A 25,240-nucleotide genomic window follows, 5' to 3' on the forward strand; every position below is an offset into this window, starting at 1 on the left:
ATATCATCTCATCAAAAGAACCACTGCAACGTCATACCACCTCATCAAAAGAACCAATTATTATGCAACATGCTATATGACACCTATTGGGACGCCACCTCAATACCACATCAGCAATCATCTCAACCAGACGCCACCTCAACACCACATCAGCAATCATCTCAACCAAGAGGATAATGGCAAATGGAAGAGTCAAAATCAAAAGAACCAATCACCATGCCACTCATATAAGTTGACACGTCACCCAAATTCAAAGTCCAAGAGGTCCTGCCACAATTTAAATGCAAGAAAATTTCAAATGGGAACCAATAACTTTTCAAATTCCCCCTTAAAGCCGGCCAACTTTCTTTCCTTTTCTCTAGCAACCAAACCTTCAAATGTGGAGCGCCATTCATTATGTGTTTAAATTTCAAATCATGAGGAAAGTCTATAAATACCTCCTCATGATATCTTGTAATTTGAGTTGATGAATGAATAAAAAAAAAGAGCTTCTTTCTTCCTTAGCAATCTTGCTTTGTCACCTTGAGAGAAGGTTGGGCGTGAGGCCCTTGTTCTAAGTTGGGCGTGAGGCCCTAAAGCCACTTCCACATCCACCGCAGCCCTATCTCCTCTCGCCTCCCTTTTCTTTTGTGATTCCATTCCCCTCTCACGCCAAACCTCTAATCCCTGTTTCTTTGCAGGTCCTTAAAGTACTCCATGTCATTGGGTCTATTATCCTTCCAAACCAATAGCAAGGGGGCCCTGTTGCAACGGAAGATGAAGCTTGGTTATCCAATCATCAACCCTCAAGAGTGAGATCAAGGATCCTCCTCCAGAAAAATTTCAGAAGTTCAATGTTTGGTAAGCCTCAACTCTAGGTCTGATTTATTGAAGAAAGCATCCTAATCTAGTGGTTTCTCAACCACAACGGTCCATTACTCTAAGTCCTAAATGAATTAGTATATGCGGGTAACTAGTCCTGAAATGACTATGCTCATGATAATGCTTTCTTAGCTCATATGTGACTGAATTTTCTGTTGCAATTAGGCTAGTTAATCAACATAACTTACTGATAACCCTTATGTTTAAATCCCTCGCATTCATCCCGCATCATTTTTGGTATCAGAGCAGGCTAATTATGACACGCACATTGATTATGCTGAAATTCTGCACTTGCTGAAATTTCTGCCCTCTGCGAAAATCCATTGATGTTAAAATTCTAGTTTGCATGCCTTATTAAGTTTATGAATTAAATCTGAATATTTCAAATTTTAATTCCAAATTTTAGTTATTAAAGTTGAGATCCGATCTCCATAAATTTAGGATTTGAAGTTAACAATTTCAAAGTTAAATTTGGAAAAACTAAATTTGGGCTCCAAATATGAAATTTCCAATTTGACTTGTAAATCCGAATTTCAAAACTTGAAATTTTGAAACATCAGATCTAAAATCCAAATTTGAAATTCAAAATTCGAAATTAAAAGTGGGGACTTAAATTGAAAAAAAAAAATCTGAGATTCCAAAATTTAAATTTGAAATTTAAACTTGAAATTTGAAATTTAAAATTCAAAAGCTAAAAACTAAAATTCAAATCTGAAATTCAAAATTCAAAAGTTTAAATTCGAAATTTGAAATTTGAAATTTTAAATCTCAACTTGTGTGGACATTTAAAATAGTTGCATCCATCATAAATCATATTAAGGACACTCTAATTACAATATAAGGGAAGGATTTCATCACCTTTCCTTAGCCCAAAACAACCACCCTCATAAATCTAAAACCCAAGCCTAATTTAAAACTCAACTAGCCAACTTAACTTAGAAACTACAACGAGTCTTTAGGCTAATTGAATTTGGCTAATTTCTTGCTGTCTAGAAAAGTTTCGATCAGGGTCGTGGCTACCATATTATCTGCCCAGCCTCATTAAACGGTTGGTGTCAGCTAAGTATGGTTAATGGCAATTACACGAACTCTTGGTCCAACTGGCCTAGGCAAGTGATGAACCAATTTTGATTAAATAAGTCTTTGATTTAGATTTAGCAAACCCTAGCATAGGTTAGTCATTTTGTTTTGTCTTAAGCCTTGTATGACAACTAGATCAGGAACATCCTACAACCCATCACATACACTTTTGGAAACCCGCCCATGCCGCAGAAAATTAAAAAAAAATTCAGATGCAGCGGAAGTGGCATGCGCGGGATCGACGTTCATCTCATAAACGTTGTTCAAAAATCATTCATAGTTAGATTAGGATTAAAAATTTTAATAACATTAGGAAGATCAGATCTTCACCTTGTGCGGGTAGATGATCACCACAAACTGAAGTTCGTGGTTTAGGAAGAAGGCTCGCTTGAAGCCGCACACGCGTTCGGCTTCTACGGGTATCCACACGAAGTAGAGAACCGATCAAAGCTCTCTTGTCTCCCCGGGGTGCTAACTCCCTTGCAGAGACAACTCTTGATGGCTGAAATTCTTTCTTTGAATCAACCTTTGATTTCCTTAGGAAGGAGGAGGAAGAAGAAGGGATGAAGGATGAAGAACACAAGGCTCTTCGCAGCCTTTTCTTTTTCTGCGCTAGAACCAGGGAAGAAGATGGAATAGGTGATGCACGCCTCCTCCTTTCTCTTCCTTGCTGATGGCAGCTGAAGACCAAGAGGAGGAAGGGGCCACGGCACAAGGGAGAGGAGAGGAAGAATAATACCTAGGGTTTGGCCTTTTACTCCTTATAAAGGCATATGGAGCTCCTACCTTTTAGGAGCTTCATTATTTTCCTTTTAGGAACCAAGAGGAGGGGCGCACGCCCCTCTTCTTTTCTCTTTGATTTTGACCAACCTCTCCCTCCTAACCCTTCATCACGCACGCTAATCAAGTGGGGCGTGGGGCCTAAGCCTAGTTGGTTCAATCCTCTTCCAAAGAGGATTGGGTGCACTTGTTTCCCTTCAAATCCTAATCCAATTAGGATTTGATTGAACCATGACTCAATTGAACCCTTCAATCCTAATTAAATTAGGAGTCATCATAATTCATTAGATTAATAATTAATTAGGACTTAAGAAATCCTAATCCAATAAGGATTTATTTAATTTTAGTCCTAATCCAATTAGGACTTTTATTTGAATCCGAAGTCCTAATCTAATTAGGACTTCTAGGAATCCTATTCTAAGTAGGAATCCATATTGAATTCAAAATTCTAATCTAATTAGGATTGTAGAAATCCTACTCCAAGTAGAACTTCCAGTCCTAGTCCAAGTAGGATTTTCAGTCCTAATCCAATTAGAATTTCAAGAATCCTACTCCAAGTAGGATTCGTGTTTTAAGTCCAATTAATCAATTTCCATTGTTCCTTCTTCAATTGATTATCAATCGAGTTGATTACTCGTGATTCATAATCACATTTTAACCATCGGATCAGTCAATACCTCTAGTGTGTGTGACCCCATAGGTTCTATTCTGGCTGGTAGTGAGATATATTGTGATCTCTATTACACTATCATTGAAAACTCCTTTCAATGGGTTGGAACAGTTCCAACTCAACTCATCAGGATTTATCGATCATCAAGATATTCCTTATGAGTCTCACCATCCACCAGTGACACCTAGCAACATGTAGTGGCTACCCAGCAGAATGGAATGATGAACCTCTAGGCGCAGTTATCGTATGATACAGTCCTTCTATCGTAGATCCCTACAGGACGGAGGTCATGGACAACTCGTCAAACCCCATTGTCTGTCATATGTCAAGATTCATTCGACTTAAGTTCGAGGGTGGAAAACTCTTTCTCCACTGTGTATACTGCCCCGGCCGAGGTCTTACAAACTCAGTCTTATAAATCACATAGGATCTCTCCTTATCTACCAAGGTCGATAGATTTCGTATAGGTACATACCCTACTCCTACAGTGAACCTATTGCAGCCAATCTACATTGCATGGACCCGTATGTCTAGAGACCATGTATACGTGCAGTCAAACTACAATAACCTCACTATGAGTAGTCGAAGCACCGCAGGTCAAAGGACCAGTCACACTATTGCAACATCAAGCAAATCACTGACGAGTGGATAGACATCCAAGTGACTTTTTATCTTGATCATGCTCAGTATCCTTGTTCTTTAACAAGCACCTGCACTATTACTTCAGTATCGCCACACCATGGACTCGAGTCTCGTCTATCCATAAGGAAAGCAATGTGTGCACTGATCTCATCGGATCGATCACCGTCCTCGTGATGATCCATTAATCAGGAGCATTCAGAAATTAATCACCAATGATGCATGGCTCAAATTCTTAACTCTTAGGAATATGCATCATCATCTTATTAATTCTTGGACGATTCATAGACACATAAATAATATGAATGAAAAAGATGCCTTTTATTTATTCAATAATAAATAGTCAAGTACAAAATTATTTTCTAGAATTAACAACGTGTATGCCAGATTGGCTTCTAGGTCATACATCTAACAATCTCCCACTTGCACTAAAGCCAATCAGTTATATATCTAAGTCTCATCTTCTCAAGGTGGGCTTCAGTCTTTTGCTAACTCAGCTGCTTAGTGAACGGGTCTGCCACGTTATCCACAGAGTCTACTCTCTACACCTTGACATACTTCTTCTCAATATAGTCGCGTATGACGTGGAAGCACCGCTCTATATGCTTGGACTTCTGATGAGACCTTGGCTCCTTAGCAAGAGCTATGGCACCATTATCATCGCAGTAGAGTGTTATAGCATCTAATGACATTACATCCAATTCCGCAATGAATTTTTTGAACCAGAAGCCTTCCTTAGCAGCTTCAAAGGCGGCGATATATTCAGCTTCCATAGTAGAATCAGCAATGATCGGTTGTTTAGAACTTTTTCAATTCACCGTACCACCATTGCACTAGAACACATATCCAGATGTAGACTTTCTATCATCGATATCAATCATGAAGTCTGAATCTGTGTACCCTTCTACCTTTAACTCTGATGTTCCTCCATAGACCAAGAATAAATCTTTAGTTCTTCTTAGGTACTTAAGAATATTCTTCACAGCTGTCTAGTGCTCTTTACCTGGATTCGACTGATATCTGCCAGTGACACTCACATCAAGGGCTATATCAGGTCGTGTACACAGCATGGCATACATGTATTAGGATCTGTCACATGCCGCTGAAAATTCAAAAATTTTCAGATATGCAGCGGAAAGACATGTGCATATCCCATTCATCGCATGAACGTATTTTAAAACCTTTTGTAGATAGATCAGGATTAAATTTTATTAAATCATTTTAAAATCATGATTAAGAAGATCAGATCTTCACCTTGTGCGGGTTGATGGTTTTCGTAAATCTGATTCACATGGTATTTGATGAGGGTTCAATGGAAGCCGCATATGCATCTGGCCTCTACGGGTATCCACACGAAGTAGTGAGTCGATCGAAGCCTTTGGATCTCCCCGGGGTGCTAGCTCCCTTGCAGAGAAGGCTAATGATGGCTGATATCCTCTCCCTTGAATTAACTTTTGATTGCCTTGAGAGGAGGTAGAAGAAGGAAGGACTAAAGAAGAAGATTTGAAACCCTTGTGCTGCCTTTTTCCTTTCTCTTTGTTTTTGGAACCAAGAGGAAGATGGATGAGAGCCACCAAGATCTTTCTTCCTCTTCTCTTGCTTGCGGATCAAAGGAGGAGGAGAATGGGGACTTGCTGCCGTGAACACCAAAAGAAAAGAATGAGAGGAGGGGCCGAACCCCTCCTCCTTTTATTTCACCATGAGATAAGGATGGGCTCCTAATTTCTAGGAGCTCACCCTTATCTCCTTAATTCGGCAGCAAGGAGGGGCTTACGCCCCTCCTTTTTCTTCCACGCAATTCCCAAGGGGAGGGGCGTGAGCCCCTCCCTCAAGTCCAATTAAATCTACCATTTAATCAAATTAAAGGGTGATTTAATTTGGGTTCATTTCATGAGTCCAATCCTATTCAAAATAGGATTTATATGAACCCATTTCAATTTTCTCCTTTTTCCTAATCTAATTAGGATTTAATTGAACCATGACTCTATTTAACTCTTCAATCCTAATCCAATTAGAAGTCATTTAATTAATTAGATTAAAAATAAAATTAATTAGGACTTAAGAAAATCCTAATCTAATCAGGACTTGTTTAAATTTCAGCCCTAAGACAATTAGGACTTTAGAAATCCTACTCCAAGTAGGACTCTAACTTAATTTGAAATCCTAATCCAATTAGGACTCCAAAGATACTACTCCAAGTAGGACTCATGATCAAGTCCAATTAATTAAATTCAATTAATTAAATTAAATTACAATCCGATTGCAATTGTTCCTTCTTTTAACCACTAACTCTTAGCGGGTAATCCATTTATCAATCTAATTGATCATATGTGATTCTTAATCACAATTCAACCATCGGATCGGTCAATACCTCTAATGTATGTGACCCCATAGGTTCTATTCTGACTGGTAGTGAGATATATTGCGATCTCTATCACAATATCATTGAAAACTCCTTTCAATGGATTGAAACAATTCCAACTCAACTCACCAGGAATTATCGACCATCGGGATGATCCCTGTGAGTCTCACTATCCACCAGTGACCCCTAGCAGTATGTAGTGGCTACCCAGTAGAATAGAATGATGAACCTCTAGGTGCAGTTATCGTATGATACAGTCCTTCTATCGTGGATCCCTACAGACCGGAGGTCATGGATAACTCGTCAAATTCCGTCGTCTGTCATATGTCTAGAATTATTCGATTTGAGTTCGATAGTGGAAACTCTTTCTCCACTTTATATTACTGCCCTGGCCAAGGTTTTAGAACTCAGTCTAATAAATCATATAGAATCACTCCTCTTCTATCAAGGTCGATAGATTCCATGTAAATACATACCTTACTCCTACAGTGAACCTACTGCAGCCAATCTACACAACAAGAATCCATATGACTAGAGATCATGTATATGTGCAGTCAAACTACAATAACCTCACTGTGAATAGCCGAAGCACCGCAGGTCAAAGGACCAGTCACACTACTGCAACATCAAGCAAGTCACGATGAGTGGATAGACATCCAAGTGACATCTTGTCTTGGTCACGCTCAGTACCCTTGTTCTCTAACAAGCACCTGCACTATCACTTCAATATCTCTACACTGTGGACTCGAATCTCGTCCATCCATAAGAAAAGCGATCTGTGCACTAATCTGATTGATCACCGTCCTCGTGATGATTCATTGATCAGGAGCATTTAGAATTAATCACCAATGATACATGGCTCGAATTCTCAACTCTTAAGAATATGTATCATCATCTTATTAATTTTTTAGACGATTCATAGATACATAAACAATATGAATGAAAAGATGCCCATTTATTATTCAATAATAATAAAGTCAAGTACAAATTTATGTCCCAAAATTAATAATGTGTCCGCCAGATTGGCTTCTAGGGCATACATCTAACAATCTCCCACTTGCACTAAAGCCAATCAGACATATATCTAAGTCCCATCTTCTCAAGGTGGGCTTCAGTCTTCTGCTGATTTAACTGCTTAGTGAGCGGGTCCGCCATGTTATCCGCGGAGTCTACTCTCTGCACCTCGACATATTTCTTTTCGAGGTAGTCGCGTATGAGGTGAAAGCGTCGCTCTATGTGCTTGGACTTCTGATGAGATCTTGGCTCCTTAGCAAGAGCTATGGCGCAATTATTATCGTAGTAGAGTGTGATGGCATCTAATGGCATTACATGTAGCTCTGCAATGAATTTTTTGAACCAGAAGGCTTCTTTTGCAGCTTCAGAGGCGGCGATATACTCAGCTTTCATGGTAGAATCAGCAATAATCGATTGTTTGAAACTTTTCCAATTTACTGTACCACCATTGCACAAGAACACATATCCAGATGTAGACTTTCTATCATCAATATCAGTCATGAAATCTGAATCTGTGTATCCTTCTACCTTTAACTCTGATGATCCTCCAAAAATCAAGAACAAATCTTTAGTTATTCTCAAGTACTTAAGAATGTTCTTCACAGCTGTCCAGTGCTCTTCATCTAGATTCGACTGATATCTGCTAGTGACACTCACAGCAAGGGCTATATCAGGTCTTATACACAGCATGGCATACATGAGGCTTCCTATTGCAGAAGCATAAGGAATCCTTCTCATGCGTTAAATCTCTTCAGATGTGTTGGGGCACATCTTCTTGGAGAGATGAATCCCATGCCTTAAGGGTAATAGACCCCTCTTGGAGTTTTCCATACTGAACCTCTTCAGTACTTCCTCTATGTACATCTTCTATGATAGGCCAAGCATCCTTTTAGATCTATCTCTATAGACCTTAATCCCCAAAATGTAGGATGCCTCCCCAAGGTCTTTCATGGAGAATTCTTTTGATAACCAGACCTTAACCGAGGTTAGCATAGGAATATCATTTCCAATTAGGAGGATATCGTTCATGTACAGTACGAGGAATACGACAGCACTCCCACTAACCTTTTTGTAAACATACGGTTCCTCTTCGTTCTTGATGAAATCAAACGATTTGATCGCATCATTAAAACGAGTGTTCCAACTCCGAGATGCTTGCTTTAGTCCATAGATGGACCTTTGCAGCTTGCAGACCTTGTGATCACCATCATTGAAAGTGAAACTCAAAGGCTGCTCCATATAAATATCTTCATCAAGATATCCATTCAGGAAAGCAGTTTTCACATCCATCTGTCATATTTCATAATCATGAAATGCTGCAATGGCAAGCAATGTTCGAATGGATTTCAGCATGGCTACAGGTGAAAAGGTCTCCTGATAGTCAATGCCTTCGCGCTAACTATACCCATTTGCCACTAGCCTTGCCTTATAGGTCTCTACCTTTCCATCCGAACCTATTTTTCTTTTATAGATCCATTTACATCCAATAGGTACTATACCTTCTGGTGGATCCACTAAGGTCCAGACTTGGTTGGAATACATTGAGTCTATCTCTGACTTCATGGCTTCTAGCCATTTCTCGGAATCGATATCAGATATCGCCTCGTTGTAGTTATTGGGATCCTGTACATGTTTTCTATCTCCCATGAGAAACATTTCCTCGGTGTCCTCTACTAGTATACCTAAGTATCTGTCAGGAGGATGGGAGATCCTACTTGATCTACGAGGTGGAGGAGGTACTACGTGTACTGGCTCTATGTGAATAGGTTCTATAGGATCCATTACTCGTTGTTTTTCAGAGACTCTTTCTTCAAGCTCAATTTTCCTCCCACTGCCTCTATCAAGGATAAATTGTTTTTCCAAGAAGATGGCATGTCGGCTCACAAATACATTGTGATCCTCTGAGACGTAAAAATTGTATCCTAATGACTCTTTAGGATATCCTATAAAACGAGCACTTATGGTCTTAGGCTCTAACTTGTCCGCCTGTTGTCGCTTAACGTGGGCAGGACATCGCCAAATCTTGAGATGACCAAGACTCGGCTTCTTACCATGCCATATCTCATACGGTGTGGTAGGAACGAATTTAGAGGAAACTCTATTCAATAAATAAATCGCAGATAATAAGACATCTTCCCAAAGAAATATAGGCAGATCTGTGAAGTTCATCATGGATCGGACCATATCCAATAGAGTCTGATTCCTCCTTTCTGACACCCCGTTGAGTTGAGGTGTACCCAGAAGCGTCCATTGTGAGACTATGCCATTCTCTTTGAGATAGTTCCGGAATTTTCCACTAAGGTATTCTCCTCCTCGATCTGATCGAAGAACCTTAAGGGTTTTTCCAGTCTGTTTTTCTACTTCATTTCTAAATTTTTTGAACCTTTCAAAAGACTCAGATTTGTATCTCATAAGATACACATACCCATATCGCGAATAGTCATCGGTGAAGGTAATGAAGTACGAAAAATGATCTCTAGCTGACACATCAAATGGGCCATACACAACAGTGTGTACAAGGATAAGTATTTCAGTGGTCCTCTCCCCATGTCCTACAAAGGGTTATCTAGCCATTTTTCCTTGAAGATACGACTCACAAACTGGATATGACTCAGAAGTCAATGGGTCGAGAAGCCCATCTTTCTCTATTTTGTTCATTCTGTCCTCTCCAATATGACCAAGCCTGAGGTGCCACAAATACTTCTGGTTTATCTTATCTCTGGATCTTTTAGATCCTATGGCATTCACTACTTGCTCAGATACATTCACAGACACATCAATATGCAAGTGATAGAGACTGTTGATCATAAAACCAACGTGCAACTAATTTATTTCTGAAATAAATAGAACAGTAGTCTTTGTCAAATGTCAAAATATGGTCATCCTGTGCTAAACATGAAACAAAAATCAAATTCCTGCTAGCAGCAGGAACATAATAACAGTCTCTAAGCAATAAACTAAATCCAGACGGTAATCGCAGCGGATAGGTGCCCACAGCTACAGCAGCAACTCTTGCCCCGTTGCCAATCCGAAGGGTTATTGCACCATCCGCCAGCCTCCTACTTTCCGTTAGACTCTGCATAGTAGTGCACAAGTGAGCACTAGAATCAGAATCTATAACCCAACTAGAAGTAGAAGAAACCGTAAGGTTAGTTTCAATTACGAGCAAGTCTAACATACCTTTAGAAGGTGTGTCTGCCTTTTTGTTCTTCAGGCTCTCGAGGTATGAAGGGTTGTTCCTTTTCCAATGGCCGTCGACGTTGCAGTCGAAACATTTTTCCTTGTCATTAGCCTTTTTCTTATGAACTTTCTTCTTAGGCTTCTTGTCTTTCTTCTGCTTCTTTACAGGCTTCTTTTTCTTCCAAGCAGACTTTCTCTTGGAACCAGAAGTCAACTCAGCAGCCAGAATAGAGCCTCTTGAACCTTTCAAGGCCCCCTCAGCGGTTACCAACATATTCAATAGTTCGGTCTTAGTGCATTCAATTTTATTCATATGGTAGTTTACTATAAACTGCCCAAATGAATCAGAAAGGGATTGCAGGATCAGATCTATCTGCAGTTCCTTATGCATGGTCATACCGAGCTTCTCAAGCTCCTCTAGGTCCTTGATCATAGAGAGACAGTGATCATGGACAGACTGCCCTTCGCGCATTTTTGCCTTGAAAATCCTCTTGGATACTTCAAAGCGTGCAGTGCGGCTCTGCTCACCATACAACTCTTGCAGGCGAGCCAGTATTTTCCTAGTAGTCTTCATGTTCTCATGCTGGCATTGAAGTTCATTAGTCATGGATGCCATGATGTAGCACTTGACTCTAATGTCATCATCCGTTCATTTTTCATGCGTCTCACGCTGATCATCGGTCGGACGTGATGGTAACCTGGAGATGTCACTCTCGAGTACATACCCTAATTTCTCGCAACTCAGAACAATTTTGAGGTTTCTTAGCCAATCCTTGTAATTGGTTCCAGTCAATCGGTTGGTCTCAAGAATACGGGTCAAAGGGTTCGAAGCTGACATTGTGATCTGTAGAGAGTAAAGATTCTAGTTAGACTTTGTACTTGAACTTAATTTGTCCTAGGGACTTTTAAAACAAATATGCTCCCACTATTTTCTCGAATCTCTCATACTCCCTTGATGGAGAAACGAAAATCCTACGCGACTAGGATTTTTAGTAGGTACTGCGGTCTCACCGATTTATATGCCGCCTCACCTAACAGTTATTGGTGACATAAAAATGGATGAGTGTACAACTCTTGTACAATGCTTCTTAAGCAAATTGCAGTGGTACTTGGTCTCTAAGTGATGAAGACCTCACCTAACAGTTATTGGCCCCATTACTTAGTTACGTCAGACCCACCGTATAACTGCAGAAATAAAGTCGTCATTGAGTTCTCACCTAACAGTTATTGGTGCCCAACCCCACCTTTACCCCACAACATCTCATGTCTAATAGAGAGGTTCAGTCCCCCGATGCAACTTGCCCACTGTGTCCAGCCGAGACAAATCAACACTGGAAAGACCTTAGCAGCTCTACTACGGTGGAAGACCTATGGACTTAATATTGCATAATCATGTCTTAGTGTTTGCAACTTGAGTCTTCATAAGAGGTAATCGAACAATTGGCCAGGTAAGCAGGTGGGAGGCTCCCCTTACTCGAAGAGTAAGGTCCTAATTAAGTAACCACCTTATAGGCTTGCTTAGACATCAATTAGATCAATTAATCAAATATGTCTAACTCATGTTGGTTCACCATCGACTGTTTAGGAAGGTTTATTATTCGGTCTCACTCGATCGCGTATTCACATCTCATGTAAATATAAATCTACCCGCATAGATATAAACATTAAACATCCAAGCATTTATCAAAAATAAAATTAAATGGTGATGATCATGGATCCAGGATGGGGTCATTTTACAAGCACATGCACGTCAATTGGTTAGATCGTCTTCAACTCTTGACTTGATCGTGATCCCATAGGTCCAATTGTGATCAACTTCTTGATCCATCTTCAATCAACCCTTGATCTCGATCCGCGCATGTTGAGCTTGTTGATGTACATATCGATCAACCATCGACGTACAACACACATCACAGATTACATCCCAGATTGCTTTAAAAATTAAATAAAAATAAAATAATAAATTACAACCCTTTTCATGAGACACGTAGGTCTCTAATACATGAATTTAAGATGCACGCAGGCATCTAAAAAATTAAAATTACATGCATCGCAGAACATCCCAGAATATTTCAACACATTCAAAGGGTCCATCCATGATCATCACCATACGCATCACATGCATAAAAATTATTATCAGATCTATAATTTAATTGATTATTCCATCTCATGACTTGCTGATCATGCTAGATTTGACTCTAAATATTTGTAATCATATTATCAAAGTATTAGAATCATTAATCTAAGCATCTAAAAATCAGTAAGCTAAAAATTCTGCATATATAAATTTCAGTAAGCATAATCCCTTAAATTTCAGATCTAAAATACCTTAAAAAATTTAATCCTAATCACAATCTACATAACCATGGCTCTGATACTACTGTTAGGATCTGTCACATGCCGCTGAAAATTCAAAAATTTTCAGATATGCAGCGGAAGACATGTGCATATCCCATTCATCGCATGAACGCATTTTAAAACCTTTTGTAGATAAATCAGGATTAAATTCTTATTAAATAATTTTAAAATTATGATTAAGAAGATCAGATCTTCATCTTGTGCAGGTAGATGGTCTCCGCAAATCTGATTCACGTGGTATTTGATGAGGGTTCAATGGAAGCCGCACACGCGTCCGGTCTCTACAGGTATCCACACGAAGTAGTGAGTTGATTGAAGCCTTTGGATCTCCACGGGTGCTAGCTCCCTTGTAGAGAAGGCTAATGATGGCTGATATCCTCTCCCTTGAATCAACTTTTGATTGCCTTGAGAGGAGGTAGAAGAAGGAAGGACCAAGAAAGAAGATTTGAAACCCTTGCGCAGCCTTTTTCCTTTCTCTTTGTTTTTGGAACCAAGAGGAAGATGGATGAGAGCCACCAAGATCTTTCTTCCTCTTCTCTTGCTTGCAGATCAAAGGAGGAGGAGAATGGGGACTTGCTGCCGTGAACACCAAAAGAAAAGATGAGAGGAGGGGCCAAACCCCTCCTCCTTTTATTTCTCCATGAGATAAGGATGAGCTCCTAATTTTTAGGAGCTCACCCTTATCTCCTTAATTCGGCAGCAAGGAGGGGCTTACGCCCCTCCTTTTTCTTCCACGCAATTCCCAAGGGGAGGGGCGTGGGCCCCTCCCTCAAGTCCGATTAAATCTGCCATTTAATCAAATTAAAGGGTGATTTAATTTGGGTTCATTTCATGAGTCCAATCCTATTCAAAATAGGATTTATATGAACCCATTTCAATTTCCTCCTTTTTCCTAATCTAATTAGGATTTAATTGAACCATGACTCTATTGAACTCTTCAATCCTAATCCAATTAGGAGTCATTTAATTAATTAGATTAAAATTAAAATTAATTAGAATTTAAGAAAATTTTAATCTAATCAGGACTTGTTTAAATTTCAGCCCTAAGATAATTAGGGCATTAGAAATCCTACTCCAAGTAGGACTCTAATTTAATTTGAAATTCTAATCCAATTAGGACTTCAAAGATCCTACTCCAAGTAGGACTCATGATCAAGTTCAATTAATTAAATTCAATTAATTAAATTAAATTGCAATCGATTGCAATTGTTCCTTCTTTTAACCACTAACTCTTAGCGGGTTATCCATTTATCAATCTAATTGATCATATGTGATTCTTAATCACAATTCAACCATCAGATCGGTCAATACCTCTAATGTGTGTGACCCTATAGATTTTATTCTGACTGGTAGCGAGATATATTGCGATCTCTATCACAATATCATTGAAAACTCATTTCAATGGGTTGAAACAATTCCAACTAACTCACCAGGGATTATCGACTATCGAGATGATCCCTATGAGTCTCACCATCTACTAGTGACACCTAGCAGTATGTAGTGGCTACCCAGCAGAATAGAATGATGAACCTCTAGGTGCAATTATCGTATGATACAGTCCTTCTATCGTGGATTCCTACAGACCGGAGGTCATGTATAACTCATCAAACCCCGTCATCTGTCATATGTCTAGATTTATTCGACTTGAGTTCGATAGTGAAAAACTCTTTCTCCACTTTATATTACTACCCTGGGCAAGATCTTAGAACTCAGTCTAATAAATTACATAGGATCACTCCTCTTCTATCAAGGTCAATAGATTCCATGTAAATGCATACCTTACTCCTATAGTGAACCTACTGCAGCCAATCTACACAACAAGGATCCATATGACTAGAGACCATGTATATGTACAGTCAAACTACAATAACCTTACTGTGAATAGCTGAAGCACCGCAGGTCAAAGGACCAGTCACACTACTGCAACATCAAGCAAGTCACGACGAGTGGATAGACATCCAAGTGACTTCTTGTCTTGGTCACGCTCAGTACCCTTGTTCTCTAACAAGCACCTGCACTATCACTTCAGTGTCTCTACACTGTGCACTCGAGTCTCGTCCATCCATAAGGAAAGCGATCTGTGCACTGATCGGATTGATCACCGTCCTCGTGATGATCCATTGACCAGAAGCATTTAGAAATTAATCACCAATGATACAATACATGGCTCAAATTCTCAACTCTTGAGAATATGTATCATCATCTTATTAATTTCTTGGACGATTCATAGACACATAAACAATATGAATGAAAAGATGCCCATTTATTATTCAATAATAATAAAGTCAAGTACAAATTTATGTCCCAGAATTAATAATGTGTCCGCCAGATTGGGATCCTCTATGTATTCCTTATCTCCCATGAGGAATATTTTTTTAGTATCATCTTCAAGCATACCTAAGTATCTATCAGGAGGATGGGAGACCCTACTAGATCTGCGAGGTGGAGGAACAACTTGTACTGGCTCTGTATGAATGGGTTCTATAGGATCCATGACTTGTTGCTTTTCAGAGACTTTCTCTTCAAGCTTAATTTTCCTCCCACTGCCTCTATCAAGGATAAACTGTTTTTGCAAGAAGATGGCATGTCGGCTCACAAACACATTGTGATCTTCTGAGACGTAAAAATTATATCCTAATGACCCTTTAGGATATCCTATAAAACGAGCATTTATGGTCCTAGCCTCTAGCTTGTCCGCCTGTAGTCGCTTGACGTGGGCCGGACATCCCCAAATCTTGAGATGACCAAGACTTGGTTTCTTACCATGCCATATCTCATACGGAGTGGTAGGAACGGATTTAGAGAAAACTCTATTTAGTAGATAAATTGCGGTAAGTAAGGCATCTCCCCAAAGAAACATAGGTAAATCAGTGAAGCTCATCATGGACTGGATCATATCCAATAGAGTCCGATTTCTTCTCTCTGACACCCTGTTGAGCTGAGGTGTACCCGAAGGAGTCCATTGTGAGACTATGCCATTCTCCTTGAGATAGTCCCGAAATTTCTCACTAAGGTATTCTCCTCCTCGATCCGATCGAAGAGCCTTAAGGAGTTTTTCAGTTTGTTTTTCTACTTCATTTCTGAACTCTTTGAACTTTTCAAAAGATTCAGATTTGTGTCTCATAAGATACACATACCCATACCGTGAATAATCATCGGTAAAGGTAATGAAGTATGAATAACGACCCCTGGCTAGTACATCGAATAGGCCACACACATCTGTGTGTACCAGGGTAAGTATTTCAGTGGTCCTCTCCCCATGTCCTACAAAGGGTAATCTAGCCATTTTTTCTTGAAGACATGACTCACAAACTGGATATGACTCGAAAGTTAATGAGCCGAGAAGCCCATCTTTATCCATTTTGTTCATTCTATCCTCTCCAATATGGCCAAGTCTGAGGTGCCATAAATATTTTTGGTTTATCTCATCCCTGGATCTCTTAGATCCTTTGGCACTTACTTCTTGCTCAAACATATTTACAGACACATTCATATGCAAATGGTAGAGACTATCAATCATAAAACCACGTGCGACTATTTTATTTCTGAAATAAATAGAACAGCAGTCTTTGTCAAATTTTAAAACATGACCTTCCTGTGCTAGACATGAAACAGAAATCAAATTTCTGCTAGCAGCAGGTACATAATAATAGTCTCTAAGTAATAAACTAAATCCAGACGGTAGTCGCAGAGGGTAGGTGCCCACAGCCACAGCAGCAACTTTTGCCCCGTTGCCAACCCGAAGGGTTACCGCACCTTCCGCTAGCCTTCTACATTCCTTTAGACCTTGCATAGTAGTGCACAAATAAGCACTAGAACCAGAATTTATAACCCAACTCGAAGTAGAGGAAACCGTAAGGTTAGTTTCAATTATGAGCAAGTCTAACATACCATCTGAAGGTGTGTCTGCCTTCTTGTTCTTCAGGCTCTCGAGGTATGAAGGGCAGTTCCTCTTCCAGTAGCCATCGACATTGCAGTGGAAACATTTTACTTTGTCATTAGCCTTTTTCTTTTGAACTTCCTTCTTTGGCTTCTTGTCTTTTTTTTGCTGCTTCGCAGGCTTCTTTTTCTTCCAAGTAGACTTTCTCTTGGAACCAGAAGTCAACTCAACAGCAAGGACATTGCCCCTTGAACCTTTCAAGGCTCCCTCATCAGTTACCAACATGTTTAACAGTTCAGTCTTAGTGCATTCAATCTTATTCATGTGGTAGTTTACTATAAACTGTCCAAATAAATCAGGAAGGGATTGAAGGATCAGATCTACTTGCAATTCTTTGTGCATGTTTATACCGAGCTTCTCAAGCTCCTCTAGGTCCTTGATCATAGTCAGACCGTGATCATGGATAGACTGCCCCTCGTGCATCTTTGCCTTGAAGAGCCTCTTGGACACTTCAAAATGAGCTGTGCGACTCTGCTCACCATACAACTCTTGCAGGTGTGCCAGTATGTCCCTAGCAGTCTTCATATTTTCATGCTGGCATTGGAGTTCATTGGACATGGATGCCATGATATAGCACTTGACCCTAATGTCATCGTCTGTCCAATTTTCATGCGTCGCACGCTGATCAGCAGTCGGACGTGCTGGTAATGTGGGGATATCATTATCGAGTACATAGCCTATTTTCTCGCAACTTAAAATAATTTTGATATTTCTAAGCCAGTCTCTGTAATTGGTACCGGTTAGTCGGTTGATCTCAAGAATACGGGTCAAAGGGTTTGAGGCTGACATTGTGATCTGCAGAGAGTAAAGATTCTAGTTAAATTTTTGTATTTGATCCTAATTTGTTCTAGGATCTTTTAGAACAAATGTACCTTCCACTATTTTTTCGAATTTTTCACACTCTCTTGGTAGAAAAATGGAAATCTTACACGACTAAGATTTCTAGTGGGTACTGCGGTCCCACCGATTTACATGCCACCTCACCTAACAGTTATTAGTGACACATAAATGGATGAGTGTACAACTCTTGTACAATGCTTCTCAAGTATATTGCAGTGCTACTTGATCTCTGAGTCATGAAGACCTCACCTAACAGTTATTGGTCCCATTCCTTAGTTAAGTCAGACCAACCGTATAACCGTAGAAATAAAGTCGTCATTGGGTCCTCACCTAATAGTTATTGGTGCCCAACCCCATCTTTAGCCCTACAACATCTCATGTCTATAGAGAGGTCCAGCCCCCCAATGCAACTTGCCCACTGTGTCCAGCCAAGACAAGTCAACACCAGAAAGACCTTAGCAGCTCTACTATGGTGGAAGACCTATAGACTTAATATTGGTTAATCATGTCTTAGTGTTTGCAACTTGAGCTCTTCATAAGAGGTACTCGAATAATTGGCCAGGTAAGCAAGTGGGAGGCTCCCCTTACTCAGAGAGTAAGGTCCTAATTAAGTAACCACCTTTCATGCTTTCCTAGACACCAATTAGATCAATTAATCTAATATGACTCGCTCATGTTGGTTCACTCTCGACTTGATTGAGGAGGTTTTAGTTTAGGTCTCTTTCGATTGACTATTCGCATCTCATGCACACATCCATCTACCTGCTATGCATAGGCATAAACATTAAACATCCAGGCATATATATAAGAAAGTAAATGTAACTCGTGATGATCATGGATCCAGGATGGGTCATAGTACAAGCACATGCACGTCAATTGGTTTGATCGTCTTCAACTCTTGACTCGATCTTGATCCCTTAGGTTCAATTGTAATCAACTTCTTGATCCATCTTCAATCAACCTATGATCTTGATCCGTGCAAAGCTTGCTTGTAGGAGGCGTGCATCGATCAACCATCGACGTGCATCATATATCACAGATTACATCCCAGATAAAATTCAAAAATAAAAGAATAATTATAACCCCATTTTGATGAGACACGCAGGTCTCTAATACATGAATTTAAGATGCTCGCAGGCATCTGAAAAATGATTTACATGTTATCACATAACATCATAGATTACATCGCAGAACATTTCAGCACATTCACAAAGGGTCATCCATGATCATCACCGTACGCATCACATGCATAAATATAATTTACAGATCTGAAACTTAATTGATTACCTCATCTCATGAGTCGCTGATCATGCAAGGGATGATTCTAAATAATTGTAATCATATTAATTACACAGTAGAATTATTAATCAATGCATACTAAATTCAGCATGCAGAAAAATTCTGCAACCTGAAATTCTGCATGCATAAAAATCAGCAGGCTTAATCCTTTAATTTTCAGATCTAATATGCCTTAATCCTTTTAATTCTAATCGTAATCTACGAAGCCTATGCTCTGATACCACTTTTGGAAACCCGCCCATGCCACAGAAATTAAAAAAAATTCAGATGCAGCGGAAGTGGCATGCGCAGGATCGACATTCATCTCATGAACGTTGTTCAAAAACCGTTCGTTGTTAGATTAGGATTAAAACTTTTAATAACCTTAGAAAGATCAGATCTTCACCTTGTGCGGGTAGATGATCACCGCAAACTGAAGTTCGTGGTTTAGGAAGAAGGCTCGCTTGAAGCCGCACATGCGTCCGGCCTCTACGGGTATCCACACGAAGTAGAGAACCGATCAAATCTCTCTTGTCTTCCCGAGGTGCTAGCTTCCTTGCAGAGACAACTCTTGATGGCTGAAATCCTTCTTTTGAATCAACCTTTGATTTTCTTAGGAAGGAGGAGGAAGAAGAAGGGATGAAGGATGAAGAACACAAGGCTCTTCGCAGCCTTTTCTTTTTCTGCGCTAGAACCAGGGAAGAAGATGGAATAGGTGATGCACGCCTCCTCCTTTCTCTTCCTTGCTGATGGCGGCTGAAGACCAAGAGGAGGAAGGGGCCACGGCACAAGAGAGAGGAGAGGAAGAATAATACCTAGGGTTTGGCCTTTTACTCCTTATAAAGGCATATGGAGCTCCTACCTTTTAGGAGATTCATTATTTTCCTTTTAGGAACCAAGAGGAGGGGCGCACGCCCCTCTTCTTTTCTCATTGATTTCGGCCAACCCCTCCCTCCTAACCCTTCATCACGCATGCCCCCACTCGGTCTAATCAAGTGGGGCGTGGGGCCTAAGCCTAGTTGGTTCAATCCTCTTCCAAAGAGGATTGGGTGCACTTGTTTTCCTTCAAATCCTAATCCAATTAGGATTTGATTGAACTATGACTCAATTGAATCCTTCAATCCTAATCAAATTAGGAGTCATCATAATTCATTAGATTGATAATTAACTAGGACTTAAGAAATTCTAATCCAATAAGGATTTATTCAATTTTAGTCCTAATCCAATTAGGACTTTTATTTGAATCCGAAGTCCTAATCTAATTAGGACTTCTAGGAATCCTATTCTAAGTAGAAATCCATATTGAATTCAAAATCCTAATCTAATTAGGATTGTAGGAATCCTACTCCAAGTAGGACTCCCAGTCCTAATCTAAGTAGGATTTTCAGTCCTAATCCAATTAGAATTTCAGGAATCCTACTTCAAGTAGGATTCGTGTTTTAAGTCCAGTTAATCAATTCCCATTGTTCCTTCTTCAACTGATTATCAATCGAATTGATTACTCGTAATTCATAATCACATTTCAACCATCGGATCGGTCAATACCTCTAGTGTGTGTGACCCCATAGGTTCTATTCTGAGTGGTAGTGAGATATATTGTGATCTCTATCACAATATCATTGAAAACTCCTTTCAATGGGTTGGAACAGTTCCAACTCAACTCATCAGGGTTTATCGATCATCAAGATATTCCCTGTGAGTCTCACCATTCACCAGTGACACCTAGCAGCATGTAGTGGCTACTCAGCAGAATGGAATGATGAATCTGTAGGTGTAGTTATCGTATGATACAGTCCTTCTATCGTAGATCCCTACAGGACGGAGGTCATGGACAACTCGTCAAACCCCATCGTCTGTCATATATCAAGATTCATTCGACTTAAGTTCGGGAGTGGAAAACTCTTTCTCCACTGTGTATACTGCCCCGGCCGAGGTCTTACGAACTCAGTCTTATAAATCACATAGGATCTCTCCTTATCTACCAAGGTCGATAGATTCCATATAGGTGCATACCCTACTCCTACAGTGAACCTATTGCAGCCAATCTACACTGCATGGATCCGTATGTCTAGAGACCATGTATACGTGCAGTCAAACTACAATAACCTCACTGTGAGTAGCCAAAGCACCGCAGGTCAAAGGACCAGTCACACTACTGCAACATCAAGCAAGTACTGACGAGTGGATAGACATCCAAGTAACTTTTTATCTTGGTCACGCTCAGTATCCTTGTTCTTTAACAAGCACCTGCACTATTACTTCAGTATCGCCACACCATGGACTCGAGTCTCGTCCATCCATAAAGAAAGCAATGTATGCACTGATCTCATCGGATCGATCACTGTCCTCGTGATGATCCATTGATCAGGAGCATTTAGAAATTAATCACCAATGATGCATGGCTCAAATTCTTAACTCTTAAGAATATGCATCATCATCCTATTAATTTTTGGACGATTCATAGACATATAAATAATATGAATGAAAAAGATGCCTTTTATTTATTCAATAATAAATAGTCAAATATAAAATTATGTCCTAGAATTAACAATGTGTCAGCCAGATTGGCTTCTAGGGCATACATCTAACATACACAACCCATTGAAGCCATGGACCCCAATCTTAAGACCATCCTAAGGACTATAACTGAGCAGTTCAAGCAATTGAACAATAGGTTTGATCAAGTTGAGGAGAGGCTAGGAACCCTAGAGGAAAATCAACAGACCCACGTGGGACCTGAACTACCTAAATTGACACCCCAACCCCATCGCCACATTTTCACTCCGGAACATAATCAGCGACGACCACATCAGGATCATGTAGACCAGGATGAACGAGCCCTTAGGAGTATCAGACTTGATGCACCCTCCTTCGAAGGAAGTCTAGACCCTAAGGTATACATTGATTGAGAAAATGATATGGATCAATATTTTGAGTGGTATGAAATGTCGGAAGAAAGAAAATTCAAATTTGCCAAGCTTAGGTTGACACAACATGCAAGATTATACTGGAAAAATATTGAGAGGATCACTAGGCAAAGAGAAGAAGTACCTATCAATACATGGAGATAGATGAAAATTAAGCTAAGAGAGAAATACGTCCCATTATCCTACGAACAGAGGTTACGAGATCAATGGCAAAGATTAAATCAAGGAGGGAAAACTATATCTAAGTACATTGCCAAATTTGATGAGTTCGCTATGAGGTGCAACATAATCGAGTCAGAAGCCGTAACCCTAGCTAGGTTTAGAGCTGGTCTTAAGGAGGACATTCAAAGGAAATTGTTCTTAAGAAAAATTCATGATTTAGACCAAGCCTACCAGATTGCCAGAGACTGCGAATGATTCTAGAGGGGACCCATTTTTCGATGATCTGAACCCAATAGGATTAGCAACCCTGGAAGCAGGCTGAACCCAAGTCCAAACCCATCACACAGACCCAATCCTATCACTCCACAGGCTCGTAGGGACGACAAAGAAAAGGCCCCTGAAGGTAGAAGGGAAAACAATGTCCCTTATTTTAAGTGTCATAAAATGGGATATTATGCAAGCCAATGCCCCATTAGAGCATTACACATAGGAGAAGTAGAAGAAGAAGATCCTGAGACCCTAGAGAATTATGGAGAAAAAGTCTACAAAGCAGAGACCAATTTGGTAGATGAATATGAAGAAGAGGAAGAAATCATTGAGATGTCTGAATTTCTAGGAGTTATGAGATGTATATTGACCCAGGCTAAAGAACAAGAAGATTGGCGTAGGACCAACATCCTACAAACCTTTATCAAAATAGGAGAAAAAGCCTGCAAAATCATCTTAGATAGTGGAAGCTGTGTCAATGCCATATCAACCAACACCGTCAAGATTTTAAGGTTGCCTACCGTACCCCATCCCAATCCCTATAAGGTATCTTGAATAAATTCGACCTCAATACCCATTAAACTTATATGCCAAGTCCAGATACAATTCCAATCCTATCCGGAGAAGGTATGGTGTGATGTCCTTCCTATGGGAGTAAGTAGCATTATCCTAGGCAGGCCATGGCTATACGATCATGATGCTATCCTGTTTGGACGATCAATGGTGCTTTCGAAAAATTGTTCTCCCAAGTGCAGAGGAATCGCAGAAGTAGTATAACTCGAAAGTCTGAGGTCGATTCCTCAGGGAACGGTCTATGAATTATTAGCATAATTTTTAAATGTAATTTTCAGTTGGTTTTTAGAAATTAAAAACAAAGAATAATAGATCAATAAATAAAGTTCGATGATATAGAGAAGGCTAGGGATCCGGAATCCTTCTTGACAATATTACTTTCAATAAATAAACTCGGCGATTCTTGATTAAGGATTAATATGATAGAGTAGTTCTAATCATGGAGTATACAATCTAAGAACATGAATTCAACATCCAAGTATTTATCGTGCCGGTTACGTCTACGACAAATCAAGCATCAAAACAATCCATGCATCAATATATATAAACCATACAAGTCTATCTCATAGATGAGTATGCAAGAATCAAAGTCATACCAATAGATATTAAACAATTAGAATACAAGTTTAGAGTATACTTGATGAAAGCAACATGCCAAGGGTTCATCCATCACCCTTTGCCAAAAGAAATTAGCCCTCCATTCAAGAATTAGACTCACCATTTTTTTTTATTCTTTTCGGAAACAGGGCATCCCCTGTTTCCTCTCTTTTTTTTTCTTTCCTTCCCAAACGGCTGGAGCTCCTCCTCTGTTTCCTTCCTTCAACCGCAGCAGCCCCCGCCTCCTCTGTTCTTCCTCTTCTTCTCCCCAAATGAGCCTCCCCCTCCTCCCAGCCGAGAGAGATCCTTATATAGTTCGTGAGAGCCCTATTGCTTGCCGGGAAATGGGCGCGGATGGCTGTGGAGGAGCTGATTGCGGACGCTGGGATCATGAACACGGGAGAATCACGCTGAGAGCTGGACGCGTGAATGGAGGAGGCGGACGCTGGGGCTGCGCGTGAGGATCACTGGAGAAGATTGCTCACGGTGCGACGCTTCACGAGAAGCTCGCACAGGATCTGGAGGCTTGATACGGGTGCTCCGCGGACGCTTGGGAGGTGATCGCGGTCAAGACGGGATTGCAGGGAGAAGAGAACTGATGCCGTGGATGAAGCGGACGTTGGGACTGGGAGGTTGAGAATGCGGTCAAGACGGGAAGGGAGCTGATCACTGGTGCGGATGGAATCAGGATGCTAGGATTGGGTGCGGGAGATCAGATCACAGATCTTGGCTCATGGACGGATGGAAGCTTGGGTTGCATTGCGGAATTTGGGGAGTCACTTGGGTGCGCGGAAGAAGAGTCATAGACTCTGTTCTGCAGTTGGGAGGATGCATCCTTTTTAGATGAATTTATATAAAATAATATTAAAAATTATAATAAGCGCTAAGGATAAAATATTAATCATGCAAATATTAACATCTATATTTATCATTATTTTGCTAGCATTAGGCTAAATTAATTGGTACTTAGATCGTACTTTAGTGCTCTCATCATACCCTCCAACTAGCTTATTGCTAGTCTCTAGCAATTCAGAGTAAATAATAACATGAGAGTACAAAAAGTGTAGGTCAATTCTTTGACTTTTTATTAAGCTAAAGACATAAAACTAAGATATGTACCTACTTTCGTAGGGCATCACGATTGCACTTAGCACGTGCAACAAGCCGTTAAACCCCTAGGTTATCCTAGTGGACGAGTGTTGTCTCGTGAGGGTTTTTAGGGATATTACCCACAAACATCATGAATGATATGACATGAGATCCTAAAAAATATGAAATAAAGCCTAAGCTAATACAAATGTGATATATATTTTTCTTAAGCTTGGCAACTATCAAAGCAAGGGGAATACTAAAGTGTAGTGTGCATAAACAGAATGACTTTCTTAGAGTACTAATATCTCCACCACAACATGGTACTGCTTGAATTTTTAGGTGCACTACTCAAGTTCACAAGTGTTTACAACAGTTTATTAGAGCCTAATCCATCAAATTTTCAGAATATCTCATGTTGTCTAAATTTGTCAAAAATGGTTCGCATATAAAGGAGGAGCTATCAAGCCCAGCTAAATATCTAGAGTACGCAGAGTTCCAATTTAATGGAGTCAAACCAGCCATTACCACATGTTAATGGGTTCAGTCCAACCAACCTTATTCATGCTTTTTTTTATATTTTATTTTATTTTATCAAATATGACGATTACAATAGTCCAACC

The sequence above is a fragment of the Phoenix dactylifera genome, chromosome 4 (assembly GCF_051530095.1).
Source record: "Phoenix dactylifera cultivar Ajwa chromosome 4, Ajwa_hap1_PhDact_Kaust_v1.1, whole genome shotgun sequence".
NCBI classification, from domain to species: domain Eukaryota; kingdom Viridiplantae; phylum Streptophyta; class Magnoliopsida; order Arecales; family Arecaceae; genus Phoenix; species Phoenix dactylifera.